Source organism: Balaenoptera acutorostrata, chromosome 3 (genome assembly GCF_949987535.1).
Source record: "Balaenoptera acutorostrata chromosome 3, mBalAcu1.1, whole genome shotgun sequence".
Taxonomy (NCBI): Eukaryota; Metazoa; Chordata; class Mammalia; order Artiodactyla; family Balaenopteridae; genus Balaenoptera; species Balaenoptera acutorostrata.
The window spans coordinates 114,827,066-114,845,358 of record NC_080066.1 but is presented as its reverse complement, the minus strand read 5'-3'; the positions used below and the strand labels follow the sequence as shown (position 1 = coordinate 114,845,358).

Here is an 18,293-nt window from a genome sequence, read left to right as displayed (position 1 = left end):
TATAATAGTCAGGTCATGGAAGCAACCTAAATGCCCATCGACAGACGAATGGATAAAGAAGATGTGGTACATATATACAATGGAATATTACTCAGTCATAAAAAGGAATGAAATTGGGTCATTTGTAGAGACGTGGATTGATCTAGAGACTGTCATACAGAGTGAGGTAAGTCAGAAAGAGAAAAACAAATATCGTATATTAACCCATGTATGTGGAACCTGGAAAAATGGTACAGGTGAACTGGTTTGCAGGGCAGAAGTTGAGACATAGATGTAGAGAACAAACGTATGGACACCAAGGGGGAAAAGCCGTGGTGGGGGGTGGCGATGGTGGTGTGATGAATTGGGCAATTGGGATTGACATGTATACACTGATGTGTATAAAATTGATGACTAATAAGAACCTGCTGTATACAAAAATAAATAAAATTAAATTTAAAAATTAAAAAAAACAAAAAAACAACTAATACTAAACTTTCTTTGGGTTATTTGTATGGAAATATGTTAATATAAATGCTTCAGACACTACATGAAATTCCTAAAAATATTATATGTTCTGGTATAATGTTATAAGTCATAATTCTATTTATTTTAAAATGTATATCTCAGAAATAACTAAATTTCCTTGTCAGTTGCATTATTATGAACTGTCATCAAATCTTTAACCATGGTCATTTTTAAGTCTTTTGTCATTTACAGACAGTTCTGGGTGTACTCTGATGCTTTTGCAAAAATGTTCCTATAAAAGGGTTTCATCTTCAAGGAATTCATGGAAAAGACTCTGACAAGCACAGCTTTCTGGTAACTGACTATACCGCCAAACTGAATGAATACGCACTTTCAGAACTCTAATGGAAAACTGATGAATTCTTAAAAGTGCTAACAAAAGATCAAGATGAAAAAAACATTAATTACATGGGACTGAGTGAACTGATGAGGATGATTATAATTTTTGTGACTTTGTTTGAATAAAAAAAAAATTATGACTTCTGTTAACAAATGAATTACTTCTATACTTCAACAAAATTCCTTTAGAATCCTTATGTTTGGCATGATATACATTTTGATTTTGTGTTCTATATTGTGTTCTATCTTTATATATGGGATACGAATAATTTGTAAGCATTATTTCATTCCCATTTTTGGATAATTTACTATTACTTAAAAGAAATGATATAAATTTATGCTGTTCTCAACCAGTCATTACCTGTAGTATTTAAGAGGGCAGAAGAAAAGACAGCCCTGCAGACTTGGAAGGAGATTTTTAACAAAAGTTAGCTTATGGCTATCTTGTAAATATTTGTTGGAAATTCAAATTTTAAACACTTGTTGAATATTATCATTAATTACAGCAAAATAATATAACATATATTCATTATATACACTATAACATATATAACATTATACTATATAATATGTATATAACATGTAATTATATATACAATGAAATCAATACCAATAACAATTTCAATTATAGAATTCAGGCATTTCTAGGAAAACAAAGGGAAAAAAACCCAAACATGATAGATATTAATCCAACTATATGAATAATCACTTTAAATGTGGAAGATCTAAATAATGCAATTAAAAGCTAGAGATTTTCAGCATAGATAAAAGAATAAGATCCAACTATATATTGTCTACAGAACCTCACTTTAAATGCAAAGACTCAGAACGGTTAAAAGAATGGATAAAGATATACCATACTAACATTAATCAAAAGAAAGCTGGAACAAAGTTTTTAAAATAAAATTTAAAAAATTTGAAATGACTTCGAACACAACAACAAAAAAGAAAGCTGGAGTAGCTATATATATTTCAGACAAAGCATACTCAAAAAACAAGGAAAATTATCAGGGATAAAAAGGGGCAGTATAATAATAAAGGGATCAATTCTTCAAGAAGACAATAATCCTAAACATGTACGTATCTAACAAGAGGATATCAAAATACATGAGGCAAAAACTGACAGAACTGCGAGGAGAAACAGAAAATCCATTATTATGGCTGGATTTCAACTAGTGCTGAGGACTTCTGATCTTAGCTCTTTCGGTAACTGATAGATTAATCAACATTCTTTCAGTAAATGATATATCAATCAGGCAGAAAACTAGTAAGGAAATAGTTGACTTGAATAACACTATCAATCAACTTGATCTTTTTTTTTTAACATCTTTATTGGAGTATAATTGCTTTACAATGGTGTGTTAGTTTCTGCTTTATAACAAAGTGAATCAGCTATACATATACATATATCCCCATATCTCTTCCCTCTTGTGTCTCCCTCCCTCCCACCCTCCCTATCCCACCTCTCTAGGTGGTCACAAAGCACCGAGCTGATCTCCCTGAGCTATGCGGCTGCTTCCCACTAGCTATCGATTTTACATTTGGTAGTGTATATATGTCCATGTCACTCTCTCACTTTAATCAACTTGATCTTAATTGACATTTATAGAATATTTTATTCAACAACGGCAGAATACATATTCTTCTCAAACTCACATGGAACATTCACCAAGACAGACCACATTCTGAGCCACAAAACACACCTTAACAAATTTAAAAGAATAGAAATCACACAATGTATGCTCTCAGACCACAATGGAATTAAACTAGAAATCAATAACAGAAAGCTGAAAAATTCCCAAATATTTGGAGATTAAACAACAAACTTCTAAATAACACACAGTTAAAGAAGTATCAAGAGAAAGTTTAAAACATTATTTTTAATTTATTTTTTTAAAGATTTTTTTTTTGATGTGGACCATTTTTTAAAGTCTTTATTGAATTTGTTACAATATTGCTTCTGTTTTATGTTTTGGTTTTTTGACCACAAGGCATGTGGGATCTTAGCTCCATGACCAGGGGTTGAACCCACACCCCCTGCATTGGAAGGTGAAGTCTTAAACCACTGCACCACCAGGGAAGTCCCTTAAAATATTTTAAACTAAATAAAAATGAAAATATAATTTATCAATATTTCTGAGATGCAGCAAAAGTAGTGCTTAGAGGGAAATTTATAGCATTAAATGCCTATATTAGAAAAGAAGAAAGATCTAAAAATCAGTAACCTAAGCTCCTACTTTAGGAAACTGAGAAAAAAAGAGCAATTTAACTCTAAAACAAGCAGGAAAAAAGAAATAGTAAAAATTAGAACAAAAATCAATGAAATTGAAGACAGAATAATAGAGAAAATCAACTAAATCAACCAGTGCTGAGAGGAGTGTGGCTAATTAATTCAACTGGTTTAGCTTTGGCCAATTCTTTTTCTTTTAATTAATTTTTATTGGAGTACAGTTGATTTACATGTTGTGTTAGCTTCTGCTGTACAGCAAAGTGAAACTGTTATACATATACATATACCCATTCTTTTTTAGATTCTTTTTCCATATAGGTCATTACAGAACACTGAGTAGAGTTCCCTGTGCTATACAGTAGGTCCTTATTAGTTATCTATTTTATGTATAGTAGTGTGGATATGTCAATCCCAATCTCCCAATTTATCCCTCCCACCACTTTTCCCCTTGGTAACCATAATTTGTTTTCTACATCTGTGACTCTATTTCTGTTTTGTAAATAGGTTCATCTGTACCATTTTTTTAGATTCCACAGATAAGTGATATCATATGATATCTGTCTTTCTGACTTACTTTACTCAGTATGACAGTCTCTAGGCCCATCCACGTTGCTGCAAATGGCAGTATTATTTACAGTAGCCAGACATGGGAGCAACCTAAATGTCCATTGAGGGAGGAATGGATAAAGAGGATGTGGTATATATACACAAAGGAATATTACTCAGCCATAAAAAAGAACAAAATAATGCTTTGGCCAATTCTGAATGAAAAGGAGGAAGATAAGCATGAGTGGTTATTCCAACCATGGAATCTATCACTTAATTCAGGATTTCCTCAACTACTCACTTATCTGTCATTTGTTCATGTGTTTATTAAGCAAAAATATATTAACTGCCTAGTATGCCACACAATGTATTAATTTCTAGACAACTAAAAGATAAATAAGACTTGGTTCCTACAATAACATAAACAATAATAGCAGCTAACATTTATTGACCCTGTGGCAGCAGTTGTTCAAAGAACTTTTCACCTATTAATTCATTTAAACCTTATCAAACCCAAGGTAGGTATTACTGTTATCCCCATCTCACATATGAAGAAGCTGAGGCATAGAAAAGTTAACTAATTTGCCACAATCACATAGAAACTAAGTGGCAAAGTCTGGCCCAAGCTCTTAGTCACCACATTCTATTGTAATACTCAAGGAAAGAAAATTCCTCAACTTCTCTTGAAAATTTACTCTGTCTACTGGAAATGCTCACATTAAGGACACGTTTCTTATATTTAACCTCAAGACCTTCAACTGTAATTTAAAATAGTTTCTTTCCTTCTTTCTTCCTTTCCCCCTTTCCCTTTCCACCCTCCCTCTGCCCCTCTTTCCCTGCCTGCCTTCCTTTTTTTTGGCTATTATGAGAGGAAACAGGAGAGAGGACATGTAGGGCTGTATATAATGCACTTTGATACATTGAAGAAAAATGGTAAGGGATGTATGAAAGAAAAATAAATCTATTGGAAACTACTTTTAAAAGAGATTTGGTATTTGAAGCTTGGCTAGAAATACTCTAAAGGAAGAAAGTTGTTTTTGACATGTATAAAGATCTTTTAACAACCATCTCTCTTGTAAGTAATTAAGTATAAGTAATTACATAATTACTTGATTATGTAGCAGCACTAAAATTTTACAGGAGGTTTTTCACTTAAACTCTACCCTTATAAAAATAATTGCCACAAGTCAAAATTATTTTCTAAATGCTGTAATTCTTTCTGCTTTTAATTTTGAGGGGGGTGGAATCTAGGTCTATTTTTGTTTAGCAACCAGAGCCAGAGAAATATGTAATTTAATAATGTGTCACTGTGTTCAGACACTGACTTAAAACTTAGAATAAATCCCTAAATTATGATGGTGAGAAACACTTAGATGGGAAATGAAATTATAAGCCAAGGCATATTCTAGAGAATTTCTTTGGTCATAAATTTCTAAAATCATCAGTCATAATAGGGTGAGAATGCTATTACTTTAGTCACAAAATGGCATTTTAAAATACTTGGTATCTCAAAATGCATCACCAAATAAAAAGACTGAGAGATAGAAAAAGCTTTAGAAATAAAGAAGACTCACAAAACATCATTTTATGTAACCTCTTCTTGCAAGAAACAAGCTTGGGTAACAAAATATGTGGGATTCCCCCCCCCCAGTTTTCTTTCATTCTTTCTTTCTTTGCTTTTTTTCTTTTTAAAGTGAGCTGTCTCATCATTGCAAATTTTCTCAAGTTCTTAGAACTCTAATTAAAATGTGGTAATTGGTTATGTTACCTCAATTACCATGATGCATGGACATTGATGCAAAGCGACACCAATTGAATCCCTTGGGTGTTTTACCCTGGGGCCATCCCATTTATCGTGGCCTTATTATTTTCAATTATGTGGCTAGATGTGTTGCATACTTTTAAGGCCAATAAATATGCAGGGGTTTTCTGAACACAAGGTTCTGTTTTCAATGCTAGAGCTCTGGAGTGACAGGGCAAAAGGAAAAAAATATTTTTGTGAAGAATGAAAACTTAAAACCCTAAATACACTAAGGATTCAAAGGCACTGTTGCTGAAATAAAGGTATTTCGAAGGAATCCAGGTTACTTCTTTTTAAAACACTTGTATGGAAAGCAAGAATGATTTATTTGCTATTGATAACTACTTCTTCTAGGTAAGAAAATACTGATGGGACCATTCAGAGGTCTTATATGATGAGTTAGACAGGAGAGGAAACTGAGATAGAAAAGATAAAAGTTTTCTTCCTCTTTAGATGAAGGTTTGGGTTTTGAAAAGAGCTAAGCAGAGCTATACTGAGTACTTTACAGACATACAATATGAGCATAATAGTATTTTACAGAGATCTGTCCCCAGCATGAAGGTGATGGTAAGAGCACCCTGAAATGGTTACAGCATATAGTGTTTCCTAATGGGACACTACAGGTGTTTGTGGGAGACAAGCCATAGATTGCTCTATGCCTAGCTGTTGTCATCCCACATCCACCCATTCAATGCTAGTGGTGTCCTCAGGTATTATGAATGACTCCTGGATATTTCTCCATAATAAATCTAGGAGTGAATTAGGACATTATTTGGGGACATCATCAATAAATACATTTTGACACTTCGTCAAACGAGTTTCATTTACTGAGAATGATCCCTGTATCTTCACTAGGTTTTCTTTTTTAAAAAAAATAATCACACTCTCAGATTTCTGAAAACCAAAGAACATCTTCTGTCCTTTCACTTATTAATTTATGTCTTGATTTATTTTGAGTATTTTCAAATAGGTACAGCATCCATCCATATGCTGCAGATGATAGAAGAAACTGAGTTGGTAAAAGGAGTTGTACTGTACAAAGATCTTTTAAAGACTGGCAGAACAGGTATATTTATGACAGAATCCCAAACTTTACTGCCAAATCAACACCCAAAGAGCCTTACATTTGCAACACTTTGAAAATACTTTTCCATCTAAGCCTCATACATGTATTAAATGTCAGGTCATTTTTCCCTTCATTTTTATCTTTGGATTCAACAGCAAACTCAAAAGAGTTTTACATAAAATCATTCTATTACTTTTAGAAGTACTTTTGGAGTAAAAAATATTGACCATAACGAGTTTATGGTTACCAAAGGGAAAGGTGGGGGGGGGGATAAATTAGGAAGTTGGGATTAACATGTATACACTACTATATATAAAACAGGTAACCAATGAGCACCTACTGTATAGCACAGGGAACTCAGGGAACTGTACTCAACATTTTGTAATAACCTAACAGGGAAAAGAATCTGAAAAAGAATATATATATATATACCTGAATCACTTTGATGTACACCTGGAACTAACACAATATTGTAAATGAACTATACTTCAATAAAAAATTATATCGATAGACCCTTTAAGAGCTGAAAGAGTTGAAAGGCCTAGAATCAGGTATGCATGGATCCAGATCTTCTTCCTCCACTTACTAGCTCTATGACCTTGCACAATTTACTTAATCTTTCAAAAATTTAGTTTCTTCAAGTTGTTATGAATATTAAATGAGATAATGTATGAAAAATGGTAACCCAGTGACCAGGACATGGTACATGTTCAATACTGCTAGCAAATAACAAACAGTCCTGTCCTCATAGTGAGTAATCCTTATACTACTTGGCTTTTTAGAGGGATCTTTGCCAGACAATCAAACAAACAAAATTAACACGAGAAAATAAAATAAACTGAGAAATACATTTCCTTAAGATATATAAAACTTTCTTGTGTTAGCAACTTTGTGAATTCCCCTGAGGGAACGGATCTATATTAGACTGAACCTGTCTGGTAGAGAGAAGTTTATTGAGACAGCACTTGAAAAAAGAAATTTGATTTGTGATACATACAAATCACTTCTGGAAAACTGGCTTTCTTGAGACAAATTCTATGAATGTCAGGAGTTTCTGTGACGAATGTGTAAATTTAATAAGAAGCTCAAATATCTAGAGGTAATGCTTAAATAAGTGTTAATGAGCTATCAGTGGTCAACCAACACACATGGCAGCCCAAATTCTCTTTTCTAGTTTTTCTAGTACTTTGAATGGGAAAATGCTTATTTACTCGTCTTTCTTAAGGTTCTCATTTTTAAAAAGTACTGCTTTTCCTAGCCCAGTTAGATATGGTTGATTTTTGGCAATGAAAACTTCTTTAGATATAACCTATGATAATGAAGAAATTTGATCCATGATTTCCTAAACTGTATTGGAAAAATGGGATTACTTAATTTCAAAATCCACTAGGCTCTATTTGTATTTATAAAAGTCCTATTACTATACTTGATTTGAAAAGAAAAGTGGTGGCATACACACCACCCTTATCATTAAAGAAGGCTTCATCTTAGAGAGACAATTTAGGATGTTGATTCAGGACACTGACCCTGGAGTGAAAATGCCCAAATGCCTATATTTGAATGCCAGATCAGTTACAAACTAGCTGGGTTACTTTGGACAAGTTGCTGAAACCTTCTTTGCCTCAATGTGTAAAATTAAGAGAATAATACTACATATATCATATGTTTATCAAAAGTTTTAAATGACTTAAAACGTAAATCACCTAGAAAAGTGCCTGACCCATAATAAGTGCTGTGTTAGCTATTATAATTACTACTATTATTATTATTTTGGTTCTTCAGAAAATGATTGCTTATTTTTACTTACTTACTCCCAGGCAAGGATTCTCACTGTCAGGCTTCAAGGTAATCTATCCACCCATTTGTAATTACATGTAAAATTCTGTATCTGCCCATGTGTTTTTTAAACCATTTTATTGAGAAATAAGTGGCATAAAATAAACTGCATGACTTAAAATGTACAATTTTATATGTTTTAACATATGAATACATGCACAAAACCATCATACTGTCAAGATCATGGATATATCTATCACTCCAAAAAGCTTCCTCTTTACGTTTTATGATTCTTCCAGTGGTCAGAAAGACGTTACCCTATAATATTTTTTCTAAAATTTTACATCTTACATGTAGGTTTATGACCCATTTTGACTCATTTTTGTATATGGTGCAATATATTGTTCAATATCATATTTGTGCATATGGATCTTCAGTTAGTCCAGGATTATTTGTTGAAAGACTATCCTTGGAATTGCCTTTGCACCTTTGTCAAAAACCAATTAATCATTCATGTGGAGCTCTAGTTCTGAAATATCTATCCTGATCTATTTATTGGCTCTGACACTAATGCCATATTCTCTGCACTACTATAGCTTTATCATAAGTCTTGAAATTAGGAGCTGTAAGTCCTCCAACTTTATTCATCTTTTAAAAAACTTTTTTGGACTACTACATTTAAAATAGATAACTAACAAGGACCAAGTGTATAGCACAGGGAACTCTGCTCAATATTCTATAATAACCTAAATGGGAGAAGAATTTGAAAAAGAATAGATACAAGTATATGTATAACTGAATCACTTTGCTGTACACCTGAAACTAACACAACATTGTTAATCAACTATGCTCCAATATAAAATAAAAATTTAAAATAAAATAAAATAAAATAAAACTGTTTTGGCTATTCCAGTTTCTTTGCATTTCCATGTGAATTTTAGAATCAGCTTATAAATTTCTACCAAAAACATAACTGGGATTTTCATTTGTATTACACTGACTTTATAGATAAATCTGGGGAGAATTGATATCTTAATAGTATTGTGCTTAAGGAAACAATTCTATTTACCATCACATCATAAAGAATAAAATACCTAGGACTAAACCTACCTAAGGAGACAAAAGACCTATACTCTTATACACTGATGAAAGAAATTGAGGATGACACGTACAGATGGAAAGATATACTATGTTCTTGGATTGGAAGAATCAATATTGTCAAAATGACTATACTACCCAAGGCAATCTACAGATTCAATGCAATCCTTATCAAATTACCAGTGGCATTTTTCACAGAACTAGAGCAAAAAAAAAAAAAAAAAAAAAAAAAAAATTGAATCTATTTGTAAATACAAAAGACCTCAAATAGCCAAAGCAATTCTGAGAAAGAAAAATGTTGCTGGAGGAATCAGATTCCCTAACTTCAGACTATACTACAAGGCTACAGTAATCAAAACAGTATGGTATTGGCACAAACACAGAAATACTGATCAATGGAACAGGATAGAAAGCCCAAAAATAAACCCATGCACCTATGGTCAATTAATCTACGACAAAGAAGGCAAGCATATACAGTGGAGAAAAGACAGTCTCTTCAATAAGTGGTGCTGGGAAAACGGGACAGCTACATGTAAAAAATTGAGATTAGAACATTCTCTAAAATCATACACAAAAATAAACTCAAAATGGATTAAAGACCTAAATGTAAGGCCAAACAGTATAAAACTCTTAGAGGAAAACATAGGCAGAACATTCTTTGACATAAATTGCAGCAATATCTTTTTTGATCCACCTACTAGAGTAATGAAAATAAAAACAAAAATAAATGGGACCTAATTAAACTTAAAAGCTTCTGCACAGCAAAGGAAACCACAAGCAAAACGAAAAGGCAACCCACAGAATGGGAGAAAGTGCAAATGAAGTGACCGACAAGGGATTAATCTCCAAAATATACAAAAAGCTCATGCAGCTCTATGTCAAAAAAAAAAAAAAAACCCAATCAAAAAATGGGCAGAAGACCTAAATAGACATTTATCCAAAGAAGACATACAGATGGCCAAAGAGCACATGAAAAGATGCCCAACCTCACTAATTATCAGAGAAATGCAATTGAAACTACAATGAGGTATCATCTCAAACTGGTCAGAATGGCCATCATCAAAAAGTCTACAAACAATAAATGCTGGAGAGGGTGTGGAGAAGAGGGAACCCTCCTACACTGCTGGTGCGAATGTAAATTGGTACAACCATTATGGAGAACAGTATGGAGGTTCCTTAAAAAACTAAAAATAGAACTACCATATGATCCAGCAATCCCACTCCTGGGCATATATCTGGAGAAAACCATAATCCAAAAAGATAATGCACCCCAGTGTTCACTGTAGCACTATTTACAATAGCCAAGACATGGAAGCAACCTAAATGTCCACCGACAGAGGAATGGATAAAGAAGATGTGGTACATATATACAGTGGAATATTAGCCATAAAAAGTAATGAAATAATGTCATTTGCAGCAACATGGATAGACCTAGAGATTATTATACTAAGTGAAGTAAGTCAGTCAAAGATAAATATCATATGATATCACTCATATGTGGAATCTAATTTTAAAAATGATACAAATGAACTTATTTACAAAACAGAAACAGACTTACAGATATCGAAAACAAAGTTATGGTTACCAGAGGGGAAACGTGGTGGAGGAGGGATAAATCAGGAGTTGGGATGAACATACATACACTACTATATATAAGATAGATAACCAAAAAGGACCTACTGTATAGCACAGGGAACTCTACTCAATATTCTGTGATAACCTATATGAGAAAAGAATCTAAATGAATATATGTGTACATATAACTGAATCACTTTGCTGTACAGCTGAAACTAACACAGCACTGTAAATCAACTATACTCCAATAAAGTTAAAACAAATAATAATAATAATATTGTGCTTTCTGATCCATGAACACAGTATAGCATATAGTGTACAGTACAGTGTTCATCACTCACTTATATAATTTCTCAGTAATATTTTGTAGAAATATTTTGTTTTCAGCATATAGGTCTTCCATATTTTTATTAGATATATCCCAAACATTTCATATTTTTGCTGCTATTGTAAATGATAGTTTTTAATTTCAATTTCTGATTGTTAATTGATAGTACATAAAAATACAACTGACATTTATATATTGATCTTGTATCCTACAGCCTTGTTAAATCCTTTATTAGCTCTAGGATCTTTTTTGAAGATTCCATAGCATTTTCTACATAGATGACCATAGAGCCTATGAGTAAGATAACTGTGCTCCTTAATTTCCAAGCAGCATATCTTTAATTCCTTTTTCTTGCTTTATTTCACTCACTAAAACTTCCAGTGCAATGCTGAATAGAAATGGTGAAAATGGACATCCTTACCATGTTCCTCTTATGTTAGAAGAAAAGCATTCAGTGTTTTACCACTAAGTATGATGTTACCTGTAGATTATTTGTATATGTCCCTTATTAAGTTGAGGAAGTTCCTACTTTATTCTTAGGTTTCTGAGCTTTTATCAGGAAGGATGTTGGATTTTGGCAAATGCTTTTTCTGCACACCTTGGAACGTAGTTTTCCTTTCTCTTTGTGGTGAATCATACTGATTTTTTTTCAAACTAATTTTGCATTTCTAGACCTCACATGGTCATAATGTGTTATCTATTTTATATACTGTTGATTATTTGATAAAATTTTGTTAAGAATCTGTTTATCTATATTCATGAGGGATACTGGTCAGCAGTTTTCTTGTAATGTCTTTGAGTAATGCTGAGTTGGGAAGTATTTCTTCCTTTTCAATTTTCTGGAAGATTTTGCATAAAATTAGTATAATATCTTCCTTAACTATTTGGGAGACTTTACCCATAAAGCTGTCTAGGCCTGGAGTTTTCTTTGTAGGGAAATTTTAAGCTAATGGTTTAATCTATTTAGCAGATATGGAGCTATTCAGGTTGTGTATTTCCTTTTGAGTAAATGTCTACTGTGTGCAACTTTTAAGGAATTTGTATATTTTATTTAAATAATTGAATTTAATGGCATAAAATTATTCATAGTATTTACTTTATATTCTTTTATATTAGTAGAGTCTGTAGTGATGTCTATCTCTTATTCCTGATAATGATAATTTGTTTCTTTTCTCCTTTTTCCCTGATCAGTCTTGCTAGAGCTTTATTAGTTTCATTGATCTCAAAACAAAAAACACCCAGCTTTCTTCCTCATTAACTTTTTTCTATTGTTTTTTTCTGTTTTTAATTTCAATGACTTCTGCTCTAAACTTTATTATTTACTTTCTTCTACTTACTTTGTGTTTAATTTGTCTTTCTCTAGTTGCATAAATGTGAAAACTAAGATTATTATTTTGGTGGCAAATTTTCGTTGGTACAAATTTTAATATTTTTTCTATTTCTATTCAGTTCAAAATAATCTCTAATTTCCCTTTTTCATTTCTTCTTGGTCCCAGGAGTTGTAGACAAGTGTGTTATTTACTTTCCTTATATTTGAGGACTTTTCCAATATATTTCTAATATTTATTTCTAAACTAATTCCATCATAGTCAGAGAACAGGGTGTAATAAGAATGTTTTTTAAATTTGAGACTTGCTCTGTGCCTCAGAAGAGAGTCAATTTTGGTAGATGTTCTGTCAACACTTGAAAAGGATGTATATTCTCCTGTTGTGGGATGGAGTGTTTTAAATGTTAATTAGGTCAAGTTGATTTATGGTGTGATTCAAGTTTTTTATATCCTTACTGATTTTCTGTCTACTTGTACTATCAATTATTGAGAAAAGTATTGGAATCTCTGCCCCAAATTGTATATTCTTATCTTCTTGTAATTGTATCAGTATTTGATTTATGAATTTGTAAGTTTTGTTACTACAGCACAAACATTTAGTAATGGTGTGTCCTCTTGATTAATTAGCACTTTATCACTAAGAAATATCTTTCTTTATACCTTGTAATATTCTTTGCTCTGAACTCTAATTTGTTTAATATTAATATGGACACTCCAACTCTCTTTTGATTGCATTAGCTTAATATATATTTTTCCATCCTTTTACTTTTAACTTAATTTTTCTTTATAATTAAAATGGCAACATATAGTTCAGTCTTGCTTTTTTAATGCAATCTGTTAATTACTACCTTTTAATTGGGGTTTTTAGTCCATTTATGTTTAACAGAATTATTGATGCACTTGGTTCAGTTTTCTATATATTACATCTGTTCTTTATTCCTATTTTTCCTCTTTTTCTGCATTGTGTGTGATATTTTAAAATGATTTCCTTTCCTTTCCTTTGTTGGCCTATTTGTTATAGCTTCTTGTGTTTTTAAAGAATCGTAGTATTTTATCTTATTTATCTTTAAGTGATTCTATACCATTCTATACCACTTATCCATCTTTAAGTGATACTATATATCTTTAAGTGATACTATACTTAATATACGAACCATACAATAGTATAGTTCCATTTCCTGGCCTTTGTGATATTTTTGTCATATGTTATACTTCTACATGTGTTATAAATCCCATAATACATTGTTATTATCTTGCTTTAAACAATCTATTATCATTTAAAGAGATTTAAATAAGATGAAAAAAGACATTTCATATTAACCCACACAGTAAGTATTTCTAGTGCTTTTCATTTCTCTGTGCAGACTCAGGCTTCCACTAATACCATTTTCTTTTTTCCTGTAAGGATTTCCCTTAACATTTCTTGCAGTTCTGCTGATGATGATTTTTTTAAAGTTTTGATATCTGAAAACAATTTATTTTTGTTTTCCTTTTTGAATAGTATTTTCTCTGTGTATAGAATTCTGGGTTATTTTCTTCTAATACTTTAAAGATGTTGTTCCCCTATCTTCTGACTTGTATTATATTTCTGAAAAAAAGTATGCTATAACTCTTCCTTCTTATTTTCTGTATATAATGTATCTTTTTCCTCTAGTTACTTTGAAGATACTCTTATCACTGGTTTTAATCAATTTGAACAGAATACCCCTTGGTGTAGTTATTTTCATGTTTCTTGTGCTTAAGGTTTGTTGACATTCTGGATCTGTGGGTTTATAGTTTTCATCAAATTTGGAAAATTTGGGTCATTATTTCTTCAAAAATTGTTTCTCCCTCTGCCCTTTTTTCAGGGATTCCAATTACATATACATTAGGCTGCTTGAAGTTATCTCACAGCTCACTAATGCTATGCTTTTGTTTTTGTCTTTTTTTTTCCCCTTTGTTTCATTTTTGACAGTTTCTATCACTATGTTTTCAGGTTTATGAATTGTTGCTTCCACACTGTCTACTTGGTTGTTAATACCATCCAGGGTATTTTTTATCTCAGTTATTATAGTTTTCATCTGTAGAAGTTTGATTTTAGACAGATATCTTCAATGTCTCTACTAAATAAGCTCAATATATTTTCTAGTTTCTTGAACATATGGAATGCAAGAAAAATAACTTTTAGTGTTCTTGTCTATTAAATCTGTAATATGTCATTTCTGGATTTGTTTCTATTAATTGAATTTTCTCCTCATTTTCAAAGATATTTTACTTCTTCTTTGTACACTGGAAGCTTCTGACTGGACGCCAGACACTATAAATTTTACCTTGCTGGATGCTGGATACTTAGATGCTTATAAGCATTCTTGAGTTTTGTCCTGGGATATAGTTAAATAACTTTGAAAGAGTCTGATCCTTTCAGGTCTTGCTTTTAAGCTTTTTGGGCAAGACTAGAGTAGCATTTAGTCTAATTTTGCCCCATTACTAAGGCAAAACTGTTCTTGGTACTGTATCACATGCCCTGTGAATAATAAGGATTCTACTGTGACTGATGGGAAAAGGAACTATTCTCAGCTGTGTGTGAGCTCCAGGGATTGTTCCCTCTAATTTTTTAAGGTGGTTTCTTCTGCTCAAGATTTAAAAGGATCCCTCTGCATAGCTCTAGAGTCATCTCTCTGTGCAGCTCTCTCCTCTCTGGTACTATGCCTTGTAGCAACTTTAGCTGCCTTGTCCTCCTCAGCCTCCCAGACCTGTCCCCTCAACACAGGGATAATGCTAGGCTCTGCATGGATTTCCTCTTTGCACACTGTGACCTGAAAACTCTGTCTAGGCAGAAATTTGAGTAATCATAGTATCACTTCAATCATTTCACATCTCTTCATTGCCTGGTATCCAAGGTCTTAAAATTGTGATTTTACCCAGCTTTTAAATTGTTTCAGGTAAAAGGGTCCTGGTCCTTTACTCAATCCTGGCTGGAAGTGGAAGTCTGCCCATGTATTTTTAGAGGAAGAAGGTCTATGGCCTTCATCAATAAGTTATCTTCTCTTTGCTAATGATTAATCTGAGTGGATGTATAGATTATTGGTATGGATTCTTCGTGTTTCCATAGTTGGCTCATATATTTTAATTTGCATCTATTGTAGGAAGTGAGATTCAAACTTTTAATAGAAAAAATCCTGGTTCTCTATAATTAACACATCACAAATTCAGAACGCTCTTTTGGCAAGTGGGATGATCTAAGGTAATTCAGGCACATGGTATTGCTAGCCAAAATGTGGAGCCTGAATCATAGAAAGAAGGCAGGAGACTAGAAATAAAAACATATGATTCAAACGAAAATTAGAATTAAAGCATACAAAGTATAGACAGAGGTCATTTTTTACAGGTAACACAAAAATAAACCAAATAAGTCTGGGAAAAGAGCTTGAATGTAGAAAGAACAAGGTGTAGTGTCAAATAATTATGCAATTTTAAATCTTGATGATAAGGGAGAAAGATGCTTTTGGGTTTTGTCTGTTTTAACTCCCAGAATTTAATACAAGATCTTTTGCTTTCTTCCAGTTAAAAGAGAGAGAGAGATTCATTATTTACCTAGTTAGGAGAAATAGAGAAGCTTGCTTAATTAACATATGTACATTTATCTGAATTCTCCTGAATACTATGGAAAGAGTTTCCATATTTTTGTCAGTATTAACTGTAAGCTTGAAGCCCATAATTACCTCAGTAGACCTAGCATCATAGTTATTTGCATATTTGTATTAACTATACTTTTTGAGGAGAAGGAGGATATCTTGTTTACCTTTAAATCTCTAACACTGATTACTGTAGAGCATCACTTAGAGAAAATTCACTTATTTAACAAATACTATGGAGTACCTGTTAAGTCCTGCATACTATGTAGGGCTTTTAGGAATGTAAAGGTGAGCAGAAACTGGCGTGTGGCTGCCTTCTTCAGACTAGTGGAGAAGACCAACAGTAATTAAATCATCACACAAACAGATGTAACATGAAAAATGAGGAGCACTGGATCGACCATTAGGTGACATCTCTTATACAAGCTATTTCCAAAGTGACTAAGAAAATTCTACAACATGGAGATAGAATTAGAGCTTCTAATTCTAAGTGCCAGAACCTAGCCCACACTTTCAGAATGACTTTATTCAATATCTCATAGAGAATTTCCTTCAGAAATAATTTGAAGAAAAGAGAGTATACCATGGGGGACTTCATATCATACTTTAAAACTTGGAAAAACTGACCCTACCAGGCAAGAAGAAAGGTTAAAAGGCATCTCCTTGGTGATCTCATGAAGGTGAAATATTCAAATAGGAACATAACACTCAAAGCCATTTTGTGAGAATATGAACATTGAGAATTAATATAGAAATAGTAACTCCAAACCAAATGCCAGAATGAAACAAAATTTATCAATTGAAAGCTTGTATTCATTCATTTAGCAAATGTCTATTAAACATCTACTATACGCAGGAATGTCCCAGGCCCTAGAAATATAGCAGTGAAAGTCCCTGTACACAAGAAGGGGATGGCATGGGGGTGGGGACATAGGATAAAAAAGCAAACAGACCACTTAGAGGCTTCTGAGTCTCTACAAAGGCAGCTTCCCATGTTGGTAAAATACTTGTTTGCCCATCAAAGCAACTTGGACTCTTGACCCAACCAACAGAGATCAGAGCAAGAAATATCTCCAACATAATGAGGTACACGGTGTTCATTGTATTGCTGGCATTAGTGCCACTCGCTACTCTTCTATCCCTTTCTCGAGTGATTTTCAATCTTGTTTAGCACAGAGGACCTTATTTGCTACCTCATCATTCCAGAAAACCTAACATTCAGCAGCCAACCTAAAGAAAAGGGGGTGTTTTGTCTATCTGCAATTTTTATCTACCTCTCTGTAGTAGCTTGAGCCTCTAAGAAGCAGCCAGGGTTTCAAAGCTAAAGCTTACCCCTTTACCACAGAAGTAGGATAAAAATGTCTACAGCTAGTCTGCAGAGATCCAGTCCTGCATCCCTCATCATACGATTTCAAATAAATCTCCAAAGAAACCCAGTTTTGTTTCCTCCAAAGCAGCTTGAATGCTTCCAAAATGTTAAGAGCTTCTCAGATGCAGTTGGTTTTTGTGTAAATTTTATTATCACCACTATTATGCTTAGATGTTTCAAACTATACAATAAAAAATAACCTCTTCTATGCTTTCAAACACTCAGAGAAAAAGAAAGAAAGAAAGGAAGAAAGAAAGAAAGAAAGAAGGAAAGAAAGAAAAAGAAAAGAAAAGAAAACACTCTAGCTAAATAGCTTCACAACAAATAGGTCATTTCAAGAAAAGACATCCAATTATATAGAATCTGATTACTGGTAATAACTTGGAAGTCTTAAGAAATTTAATGACTCCAGTGCAAAACAATTAAAGTGAACTATTGAGGATAAAATCACCCCCTAGACTCAACATAACTACAGATGCAAAAAGAGTTAGAAGGCTTACTGCTTCATTGTCCCTTCTGTTCCCAGTCCCCAATGCCAAACACATCAGATAACCTAAATATTTAGGTTTTGTTAAAATTAGAATTCATAAGAGAAGCTTGTTTTTCAGTGTCAGGATTATTATACTTGATTTTACAATTTTGAATCTTGAACTTTCCAAAGACATAGAACTGATAATATAAATATACAAGAAAAAATTTCCATTGTATGTATGTATG

The 18,293-nt window shown here is 32.8% G+C and overlaps 1 protein-coding gene across 8 annotated transcripts in view; it reads right to left on the bottom strand.

Moving 5' to 3' along the window:
- AKAP6 (A-kinase anchoring protein 6) overlaps positions 1–18,293 on the bottom strand; it is a 583,878-nt gene that overhangs the window by 34,931 nt on the left and 530,654 nt on the right. The window lies entirely within an intron of this gene.